Genomic DNA, 12,174 nt, shown 5'->3' on the forward strand with positions numbered 1-12,174 from the left:
GCCCAGTGACCTTACAGGTGGCCATAGCCACATAGGGGTGGACAGAGCAGACTATAAATAAGCCCCATTTGGGGAGTGCTCAGCCAAGCATGCTGACATAATAGAAAGTAAATGTCCTACAGTCCTGAAGTTTTAACAAAAGCCCTGTGAGTGCAGAGATGCATGAAATTTTAGGACCAGTTTCCTATGTGGAAAAGCAACATGCCCTGCTTCCTGGTGATCCTCCCAAGGTGGCTCCTCCTATGCCCACTGTTGATGGACAAGGGAGTATAGCTGACTCCGCAGAGTATACTGATGTATTGGCACTTGGACAACATGCTACTTGGACAGCCATGACTGTCCAGCCAAGTACTGACATTATCTGGTGGGAGACTGGAACTTTGCAAAGCAGCCAGTGGGCTGAGCTGTGGGTTGTATGGATAGTGATTGTCCATGAACCAGGAGACACCTTGACTCTCTGCACAGATAATTTGGCTGTACACCAAGGCCTAACAGTATGGATGGCCATGTGGAAGCAGGAGAAATGGTCAACCACCCCCTATGGGGACAGGAATTGAAGGAAGACATCTGGATGACCTGCCAGAAATGTAAGGTAACTGCTTTCCATATTTCTGCCCATAATTTTAACCCATTGCCCAGGTAATGAAGAAGTGGATGCTGTAGCAGAATTCCACAGCCTAACACCAATGATGCATGAGGTGACCAAATGGCTGCATCAGAAAACTAAGCAACGAGGTTACTAAACCCTGTGGAAGCTAGCATAGCAGTTTCAGCTGCCTATCACCCAACCACATCAGACAAGACCAGATCCCTCTCACCTGGTGGCAAGTAGACTGTATTGGCCCCCTTCAACTGTCCAAAGGGGCAACACTTTCTTCACTTACCTTCACCACCACAGATATGGGACTCCTGCTGGCCTTCCCAGGGGTCAAGGCCAACTAGTGAGCTACCATACATAGCTTAAAAAATTAAGTGCCTTTTCTGGGGTCCCCACACATGGACAGTGAAAGAGGGACCCTCTTCACTGGGCAATTAACCCAGGCCTGTGCTACAGGACATAATGTCCTTTGGACTTTTCACTTGCCCTATAATGCCACAGCAATTTCGTTAATTGAAAGAATGTATGACCTCTTAAAGGAACATGTAAAGGATGATAGAAACTCCTTATAACAATGCACTCAATGACTGTACCAGCATTAACCCCAGTCCCAAAGCAGAGGCTCCAGCTCCTGTGGAAATGGGGGGGCCTATGAAAGCCTTATGAATTCAAATAAGGGGCAGCAGCTGCCCTCAAGCTGCAGCAAGGCAGTGATAATAATCCACTCTTGCCTATGCCACAAACACTAGAAATTGGGGAAAATAAGGTTAATTGGTTCTGGTTCTGGCCCATTCAGCCAAGCTGGTTGAATATCCTAAGCCCATAGGGTATTATGCCAAAGGTTATTTGTATTCCCCATTCTAGGGCCCATCTCCCAGGGAAATTTATGCATAACCTTGCAACCCCAAATTAACTGTACATCTGACCCCAAAGGGCTCCCTGCAGGGGGAGAAAATATGGCATTTAAAAACCCCCTCACCTGGAACTATTTTATCCAATAATGAAAACTCAGCTTATATACATTATTCCCACATGTGCTATTAATTCTTATTAAAAAAATTGTATATTACTGTTTCAATAATGCATTAACTAAAGTGTTGTAAGTATTTAGCATATTCTAACAAGTTTTAATTTTAGTGGTAGTTGTATGCTGTAGTATGCTTGAAAACAGTTTCCAAAATTATTCTGGTAACTTAAGTGTAAGAGGTATAAAAGAGGTTTTGTATTAAAAGGAAAAGGAAAGTAGTTCTGTCCTAAATGACTGGTTGTTTCAGAAACAAAAAGAGGTAATGTAGGACAAACACCTTGATGGATATAGAAAGTTGTGGAAAGTTTGTGGAAATGGAAATTTATTTCTGTGGACCAAGTTAGGAAATAGTAAAAACAAACAAAAAAAAGAAAACAAAACAGAACAACAAAACAGAACAAAACAAAAAACAAAAAACTAAATATAGAATAAAGCAGACTGCCTGGTGGTTTTATCCTTTAGCTACTTTAGCCCCAGGTGTACCTGTGCTTTAATTAATATTCAGTGTTGTGTATATGTACCCAATAACTCACAAAATATAACACAAGCTCTTGATCACATGCCAGATCATATACAAAATATTGAACATTTATCTGATGATCCTTTGTCCAAATGGTTTAATTCTTTAACTTGACCATGGTGCCACTTGTTAATAGGATTACTGTCCATAAGTACTGGTTTACTTGTACTCTGCTGTTCACTGTACAGTTGTTGAGAATTATGGATGCAATGTCTGTCCTATGGTCAATGCAAATCACTGTGTGGGTACTGATTGTGGGAACACTGGGCCCCCAGATGTCTTGAAGACTACACACAGCAGTTTGCTTGACCTCGTACAGTTAATGTTTGACCTAGTCTCCTTGTCCCTGCTAAATGTAATCTATAACTACCTCCTTCCTGAGACTCCCTGAGATACTGTTATCTACAAGATAATCTACAATCCTCCCTTCTTCCCTGTTGGTTACAATCAACCCCTCCCTATGTTGCAAGCCTGCCTCATGCTCTCATACCCATTGGAATGTCAAGCCCTTATGACCAGCTTATTCAGACCTTCCAAAGTGTGGACTATTTCCACATTGAGCTCTGAACCCACCACCATTCAGAGCAGCTCCTGAACCCATTCAGAGAAGCTCCTGAATTCAGGACAATGTGACTCTATTTCCCACCCTGTAGGTAAGCCCCATAAGAAAAGCTCATGTCTCAGAGCATGTCTGGTGCTTTCTTTAGTCCTTTGGCTACAAAAGCCCTCTTGAGCCATGATAGTTACTAATTTCAAAAAAATCTTTTACAATGAAAAATTCTAATTCCATAGTATTCAAAAATGTCATCCTTTAGGCTGCATTTTGAAAAGCTGGAAAGATTTTAGTTATGATTCTATGAGAAAAAGTTTATTTCCATAACACAATCTGGCTTCAATATGATTTAATATCAGGGAAGAAAATGACCTGAGAATGACTCTATAATTGTTCTGCAAAAGGGCAGAAATTGGATAAGATAATGCATATTCAGTCCTTTATTTGTCCCTCTCAAAAGCATTTCTGTGTTTCTGTTTCTTGTGACTTTCTATTTGTGTCTTGTCTATCTGTTCAGTGTACATTCTCATACCTCCAGATGGTAATAGCAAATTAACAAAAAATTCCTTAAAGAGCTCTGTTTAAACTGCTTTAAAATGAATAAGTGCATATGTATGTATGTATGTATGTATGTATGTATGTATGTATGTATTAGTAATCCTGAAGTCCAAAAAGAAAAACTTTAGGCAGCAGGGTTCAAAGCCTTAGTTTTGTAATTACTGTAAGCAAACTTGGACATTAGAAAAAAATCACCCCTGGAATTTCCCTATGGCAGCAGAAGGCTCCCAGAGGGCTGCCTCTGGAAAAGGCAAAGATCTTTTCCAATTGTCTGGATTATAGCCTTAAGTGAAATAGATCTAATAATTAGAAATAATTAAAAGAAGGGTGTGTAAACCCTCAAATCCCACCACCCTCACCCAAAATTTTAAAATTCAAGTTCAACAGACCAGACCTCATTTTTTCCTTATCTCACTGGATTATCCCTGCCCACAGGGCCTACCACCTAAGGCAGCTATGAGGGAAGGGCTGGGTGTAGGGAGACGGCAGAGGTGTGGCTTAGAATTCTTTCAACTGAGCCTGGAAATTAGAAATAGTAGTCATAGAAAAAAATGCTGCAGAATAGACCATGATTGTTAAAATAATTTTTTTCCAATAATAACTTTGCAGAGGTAACCAGAGTAATCAGATCATTGTTAAAATATAAATAGCCTTAGGATAGAAATAACTGAATAAGACCTAATTGCCAAAATTTCAGTAAGTGAAATAAAAGGTTTTTGAGGACTATGGGAAAGTTTTTCTGGATTTAATCTTGGGAGAAATTAAACAACTGCAGTATATTTTCCAGAACTTAATAGTCAATGTACTTTTAAGGTTGCCCATAATTTTTGGATATTATGAAAACAAAGAGATTTTTTTAACCTCTAATAGAAGGAATAAAAAGCAAATACAGCTACAAAATTGCAGTGGCAAAGTCTACTCCAATTCCTGATGACTTTATTTTTTCAATTTAAAGTTCCGTATTAAACAAAACAAAACAAAACAAAACAATAGTACATTTTGTATTATGGGGCAATTAAAATAATTGTTTAATTTTTGAAGACCTGACATTAAAAAGAATGAAAACTATGCAAGAGATCATTCTGTAATTGTTCTGTTTTGCTCTTTTCATTCTAAGAAAGCAGGCTTTTTCAGAGACAGACAGCAAGCTGGTCAAGTTTATGCTTAAGACATTTACCTATATTTGGCCAGAAGTTTCAGAGGCTCATTACACATGCTGGCTAGTGTAAACTTTCATGTTAAATATGAATATTTTCCCAATACTACTCTTAAGTCACATATCATTTATCTCCTTTCTTAACAACTGCAGAGGCTTATTTTATATACTTAGAAAATCTGTAATAAACTACAGCGTTTACTAAGAGTAGAGATACTCTGGTTAACGTTCAAAATAGTGTGGCCAGAGGTAACACAAGCAACATTAAATAAGAACACAATCCTCACCAACACAAATTGAAACCCCCTTTTCTCCAATAAAAAAGCTAGCCCAAAAGGGTCTCATTCTATAAAGATTTATCATTTCCAAATCACAGTGTAAGTAACTTGAGTAATTTACCAATTTTGTTTTCTACTCTGTGCCTTAGAGATACCTCACTAAAAACTGGTATCTGACACAACAGAAGACATTTGCAGAATATAATATTGTAGTGACAGTACTGAGGTTGATAGTTTGGTTACATCTTAATTATTTATATAGAACATTGGTCCAATAACATAAAAATAAAGAACAGCAGCTGGAAATTTATCTCAGTCAATGTTCAGAGATAAAAAGTTAACCACTCTTTCCATTATTTTCTGTGTATAAGACTTTTTTCATTTTGAAATCTGATGGCAATTAAATTCTGGCAATGTTCCAAGCTATTGCATGAACAGGATACTGAAATCCATCACTATACAGCACACTGCAACAGAAGGACTCTTTCATTCACCAATTCTGGCACATGTCCAAAAATATGCCCAACAACCCAGTTTTATTTCTGTTCATGAGGCTGGGTGCCAAGGATCAGATATAAGCACAGGTACATATAAGCAACAAGATTACAGTCCACAAACTCTGAAAATTGAAAATGGCAGACATAGTGAGGCTGGTGAGGCCCCAGCCACATCACCCTTCTGGGCCCAGGGTGGAAGAGGTGTTCTCACTCCTCCTGCCCTTCTTGAGCTCTCCCCACTGATGACTTTTTGAATCAAATAATACAGTTTTATTTTGCTTAAGTACATTCTCCCTAAATTTGTACAAGCGTATAGATAAAATAAGCTAGTATTATAAGTACATTTTCAAAATTCCTCTTAAAAATAGCCTAACTAGGCAGGTTGTATAAACTGAGCAATGTACCTGGTAATAATGACATTTATATTAAATGTGTCTAAAAAAGATATGCTGATTCTTCAAATATATCTTATTTAAGAAATCAGTTAAGTTTAGTAAGAAATACAAAAGAAATTTTTGTAACCTTGATTACCGGGATTTGAAAGAACCTGGTTTTAAATTACTTTGCCACTTGTTACCCCAGTATGTGGACGAATTTGAAATATGTGGTGGCTTTGTTAATGTCAGGCAGTATATTATGTAATTGAATTACATAATCAGGTTAGTAAGGGCTGTCATGAATGGATATGGAAAGTTTAGGTTTGAGAAAGTGAATTTTGTTTGTTGTAGTCATTGCTGACTACAAGCCCTGAATGGATATGGAAATTCATAGAAGGTTTATAAAAATGAATTCTGCCTATCATAATCAATGCTGAACAAAAATTTGATAAGCCTGTTTATAATGCTTTTTAAGAGCTTCTGTTTCGAACCTTGTGTTCATACAACACTAAAGTTTAGTTTGCTGTCTCTTAAAATGTGAATTGTTAGTCAACTCTTAATGACAAGTTATAAAGAGTTTCCTTAGTCATCTGAGTACTCTGTCTAGAAGACAAAGATTTTATATAAGAATAATATCCACGTTAATGTTTACATTGACCTTATCATCCTTTATTTGAGCAGACAGACCTCATTTTTAAAGGAAAACTGTGGAGGTGGGGCAAGATGGTGGATTGGTGAGCTGTATGTTTTAGTTACTCCTCCAGGAAAGTAGGTAGAAAGCCAGGAACTGCGTGGACTGGACACCACAGAGCAATTTGACTTTGGGCATACTTCATACAACACTCATGAACACGTTGAACTGCTGAGATCGGTGAAATCTGTAAGTTTTTGTGGCCAGGGGACCCAAGCCCCACCCTGCCAGGCTTGGTCCTGTGGGAGGAGGGGCCATCAGTGCTGGGAAGGAGAAAGGAGAACTGCAGTGGCAGCTCTTATCAGAAACTCATTCTACTGATCCAAACTCCAACCATAGATAGACTGAGACCAGACACCAGAGAATCCGAGAGCAGCAGAGAGGAGATAGGCATAGCAAAAAACAGCAAGAAAAACTCCAAAATAAAAGCGGAGGATGTTTGGAGTTCTGGTGAACATAGAAAGGGGAAGGGCAGAGCTCAGGCCCTGAGGCTCATATGCAAATCCCAAAGAAAAACTGATCTCTCTGCCCCCTGGATCTTTCCTTAATGGCCCTAATTGCTTTGTCTCTTAGCATTTCAATAATCCATTAGATCTGTGAGGAGGGCTTTTTTTTTTTTTTATCTTTTTTTTCCTGTTTCTAAAACAATTACTCTAAGAAGCACAATACAGAAAGCCACAAAGACTTGCAATTTGGGCAGGTCAAGACAAGAGCAGAACTAAGAGAGCTCTGAGACAAAAGGCAATAATCCAGTGGCTGAGAAAATTCACTAAACACCACAACTTCCCAAGAAAAGGGGGGTGTCCGCTCACAGCCATCATCCTGGTGGACAGGAAACACTCCTGCCCATCACCAGCCCCACAGACCAGAGCTGCCCCAGACAACCCAGTGTGACAGAAGTGCTTCAAATAACACACACACACCACAAAACTGGGCATGGACATTAGCCTTCCCTGCACCCTCAGCTGGTTGTCCCAGAGTTGGGAAGGTGGAGCAGTGTGAATTAACAAAGCCCCATTCCGCCATCATTTCAGCAGACTGGGAGCCTTCCTACACAGCCCAGCAGCCCAGAACCACCCTGTGGGGATGGCACTCACCTGTGAAATAGCACAGTCATCCCTCCACTGAGGACCAGGGGGTGCATGGCCTGGAAGAGGGACCCACTCGCAAGTCTCAGGGGCCATACGCCAATACCAAGGACTTGTGAGTCAGTGGCAGAGACAAACTGTGGCAGGACTGAACTGAAGGAATAGACTATCACAAAAGCTTTAAAACTCCAGGAACACCACGGTGATTTGATTGTTAGAGCCACCCCCCCCCCGACCACCCAGACACACGCCCCATATACAGGGCAGGCAACACCAACTACACACGCAAGCTTGGTACACCAATTGGACCCCACAAGACTCACTCTCTGACTCACTACAAAGGCAAAGCAGGGGAGAATTGGCTTGTGGAGAACAGGTGGCTCGTGGACACCACCTGCTGGTTAGTTAGAGAAAGTGTATGCCACAAAGCTGTAGATCTGACAAATTAGAGATAAGGACTTGAATTGGTCTACAAATCCTAAAAGAACACTATAAAGTTAAGCAAATTCCAAGAGGCCAAAAACAACAGAAAATTCTAAAGCATATGAAAAAACCAGATGATATAGATAACCCAAGCCCAAACACCAAAATCAAAAGATCAGAAGAGACACAGTCCCGAGAGCAACTAATCAAAGAACTAAAGATGAACAATGAGAGCATAGTATGGGATACAAAGGATATCAAGAAGACCCTAGAAGAGCATAAAGTAGACATTGCAAGACTAAATAAAAAAAATAGATGATCTTATGGAAATTAAGAAACTGTTGACGAAATTAAAAAGATTCTGGACACTCATAGTACAAGACTAGAGGAAGTTGAACAATGAATTAGTGACCTGGAAGATGACAGAATGGAAAATGAAAGCATAAAAGAAAGAATGGGGAAAAAAATCAAAAAAATCAAAATGGACCTCAGGGATATGATAGATAATATAAAACGTCCAAATATAAGATGCATTGGTGTTCCAGAAGGGGAAGAAAAGGGTAAAGGTCTAGGTAGAGTATTCACAGATATTGTTGGGGTAAACTTCCCAAATCTTCTAAACACCATAAATACACAAATCATAAATGCCCAGCGAACTCAAAATAGAATAAATCCAAATAAACCCACTCCAAGACATATTCTGATCACACTGTCAAACACGGAAGAGAAGGAGCAAGTTCTGAAAGCAGCAAGAGAAAAGCAATTCACCATGTACAAAGGAAACAGCATAAGACTAAGTAGAGACTACTCAGCAACCACCATGGAGGTGAGAAGGCAGTGGCATGATATATTTAAAATTCTGAGTGAGAAAAATTTCCAACCAAGAATTCTTTATCCAGCAAAGCTCTCCTTCAAATTTGAGGGAGAGCTTAAATTTTTCACAGACAAACAAATGCTGAGAGAATTTGCTAACAAGAGACCTGCCCTACTGGAGATACTAAAGGGAGCCCTATAGACAGAGAAACAAAGAAAGGACAGAGAGACTTGGAGAAAGGTTCAGTAGTAAAGAGATTCAGTATGGGTACATTAAAGGATATTAATAGAGACAGGGGGAAAAATATATATGACAAACATAAACCAAAGGATAAGATGGCTGATTAAAGAAATGCCTTCACGGTTATAACGTTGAATGTAAATGGATTAAACTCCCCAATTAAAAGATAGAGATTCACAGAATGGATTAAAAAAAATGAACCATCAATATGTTGCATACAAGAGACTCATCTTAGACACAGGGACACAAAGAAATTGAAAGTGAAAGGATGGAAAAAAATATTTCATGCCAGCTACAGCCAAAATAAAGCAAGTGTAGCAATGTTAATCTCAGATAAAATAGACTTTAAATGCAGGGATATTTTGAGAGACAAAGAAGGTCACTACATACTAATACAAGGGGCAATTCAACAAGAAGAAATAACAATCATAAATATTTGTGCACCCAATCAAGGTGCCACAAAATACATGAGAGAAACACTGGCAAAACTAAAGGAAGCAATTGATGTTTCCACAATAATTGTGGGAGACTTCAACACATCACTCCCTCCTATAGATAGATCAAACAGACAGAAGACCAATAAGGAAACTGAAAACCTAAACAATATGATAAATGAATTAGATTTAACAGACATATATAAAACATTACTTCCCAAATCACCAGGATACACATTCTTCTCTAGTGCTCACAGAACTTTCTCCAGAATAGATCATATGCTGGGACATAAAACAAGCCTCAATAAATTTAAAAAGATTGAAATTATTCAAAGCACATTCTCTGACCACAATGGAATATAATTAGATGTCAATAACCATCAGAGACTTAGAAAATTCACAAATACCTGGAGGTTAAACAACACACTCCTAAACAATCAGTGGGTTAAAGAAGAAATAGCAAGAGAAATTGCTAAATATATAGAGATGAATGAAAATGAGAACACTACATACCAAAACCTATGGCATGCAGCAAAAACAGTACTGAGGGGGAAATTTATAGCACTAAATACATATATTAAAAGGGAAGAAAGAGCCAAAATCAAAGAACCAATGGATCAACTGAAGAAGCTAGAAAATGAACAGAAAACCAATCCTAAACCAAGGAGAAGAAAAGAAATAACAAGGATTAAAGCAGAAATAAATGACATAGAGAACAAAAAAACAATAGAGAGGATAAATATCACCAAAAGTTGGTTCTTTGAGAAGATCAACAAGATTGACAAGCCCCTAGCTAGACTGAAAAAATCAAAAAGAGAGAAGGCCCATATAAACAAAATAATGAATGAAAAAGGTGACATAACTGCAGATCCTGAAGAAATTAAAAAAATTATAAGAGGATACTTTGAACAACTGCATGGCAACAAACTGGAGAATGTAGAGGAAATGGACAATTTCCTGGAAACATATGAACAACCTAGACTGACCAGAGAAGAAATAAAAGACCTCAACCAACCAATCACAGGAAAGAGATCCAATCAGTCATCAAAAAGCTTCCCACAAATAAATGCCCAGGGCCAGATGGCTTCACCGGGGAATTCTACCAAACTTTCCAGAAAGAACTGATACTAATCTTGCTTAAACTCTTTCAAAACATTGAAGAAAATAGAACACTACCTAACTCATTTTATGAAGCTAACATTAATCTAATACCAAAACCAGGCAAAGATGCTGCAAGGAAGGAAAACTACCGGCCAATCTCCCTAATGAATACAGATGCAAAAATCCTCAACAAAATACTTGCAAATCAAATCCAAAGACACATTAAAAAAATCATACACCATGACCAAGTGGGGTTCATTCCAGGCATGCAAGGATGGTTCAACATAAGAAAATCAATCAATGTATTACATCACATTAACAATTCGAAAGGGAAAAATCAAATGATCATCTCAATAGATGCTGAAAAAACATTTGACAAAATCCAACATCCGTTTTTGTAAAAACAATTCAAATGGTAGGAATTGAAGGAAACTTCCTCAATATGATAAGGAGCATATATGTAAAACCCACAGCCAGCATAGTACATAATAATGAGAGACTGAAAGCCTTCCCTCTAAGATCAGGAACAAGACAAGGATGCCCGCTATCACCACTGTTATTCAACATTGTGCTGGAAATGCTAGCCAGGGCAATCCGGCAAGACAAAGAAATAAAAGGCATCCAAATTGGAAAAGAAGAAGTAAAACTGTCATTGTTTGCAGATGATATGATCTTATATCTGGAAAACCCTGAGAAATCAACGATACAGCTACTAGAGCTAATAAACAAATTTAGCAAAGTAGTGGGATACAAGATTAATGCACATAAGTCAGTAATGTTTCTATATGCTAGAAATGAACAAACTGAAGAGACACTCAAGAAAAAGATGGCATTTTCAATAGCAACTAAAAAAATCAAGTACCTAGGAATAAACTTAACCAAAGATGTAAAAGACCTATACAAAGAAAACTACATAACTCTTCTAAAAGAAATAGAAGGGGATCTTAAAAGATGGAAAAATACTCCATGTTCATGGATAGGAAGGCTAAATGTCATTAAGATGTCAATTCTACCCAAACTCATCTACAGATTCAATGCAATCCCAATCAAAATTCCAACAACCTACTTTGCAGACTTGGAAAAGCTAGTTATCAAATTTATTTGGAAAGGGAAAATGCCTGGAATTGCTAAAGACACTCTAAAAAAGAAAAACGAAGTCTGAGGACTTATACTCCTGACTTTGAAGCTTATTATAAAGCCACAGTTGTCAAAACAGCATGGTACTGGCACAAAGATAGACATATAGATCAATGGAGTTGAATTGAGAATTCGGAGATAGACCCCCAGATCTATGGCTGACTGATCTTTGATAAGGCCCCCAACATCACTGAACTGAGTCATAATGGTCTTTTCAACAAATGGGGCTGGGAGAGTTGGATATCCATATCCAAAAGAATAAAAGAGAACCCCTACCTCACACCCTAAACAAAAATTAACTCAAAATGGATGAAAGATCTCAATATAAAAGAAAGTACCATAAAACTCCTAGAAGATAATGTAGGAAAACATCTTCAAGATCTTGTATTAGGTGGACACTTCCTAGCCTTTCACCCAAAGCACAAGCAACAAACGAAAAAATAGATAAATGGGAACTCCTCAAGCTTAGAAGTTTCTGTACCTCAAAGGAATTTCTCAAAAAGGTAAAGAGGCAGCCAACTCAATGGGAAAAAAATTTTGTAAGCCATGTATCTGACAAAAGACTGACATCTTGCATATATAAAGAAATCCTACAACTCAATGATGATAGTACAGACAGCCCAATTATAAAATGGGCAAAAGATATGAAAAGACAGTTCTCTGAAGAGGAAATACAAATGGC

At 38.2% G+C, this 12,174-nt stretch overlaps 1 pseudogene; it reads right to left on the bottom strand.

Moving 5' to 3' along the window:
* Window positions 1-5,113: 5,113 nt before the first annotated feature.
* On the bottom strand, window positions 5,114-5,333 carry LOC119505768 (annotated as a pseudogene).
* Window positions 5,334-12,174: the final 6,841 nt, after the last annotated feature.

Source organism: Choloepus didactylus, chromosome 10, assembly GCF_015220235.1.
Source record: "Choloepus didactylus isolate mChoDid1 chromosome 10, mChoDid1.pri, whole genome shotgun sequence".
NCBI classification, from domain to species: domain Eukaryota; kingdom Metazoa; phylum Chordata; class Mammalia; order Pilosa; family Megalonychidae; genus Choloepus; species Choloepus didactylus.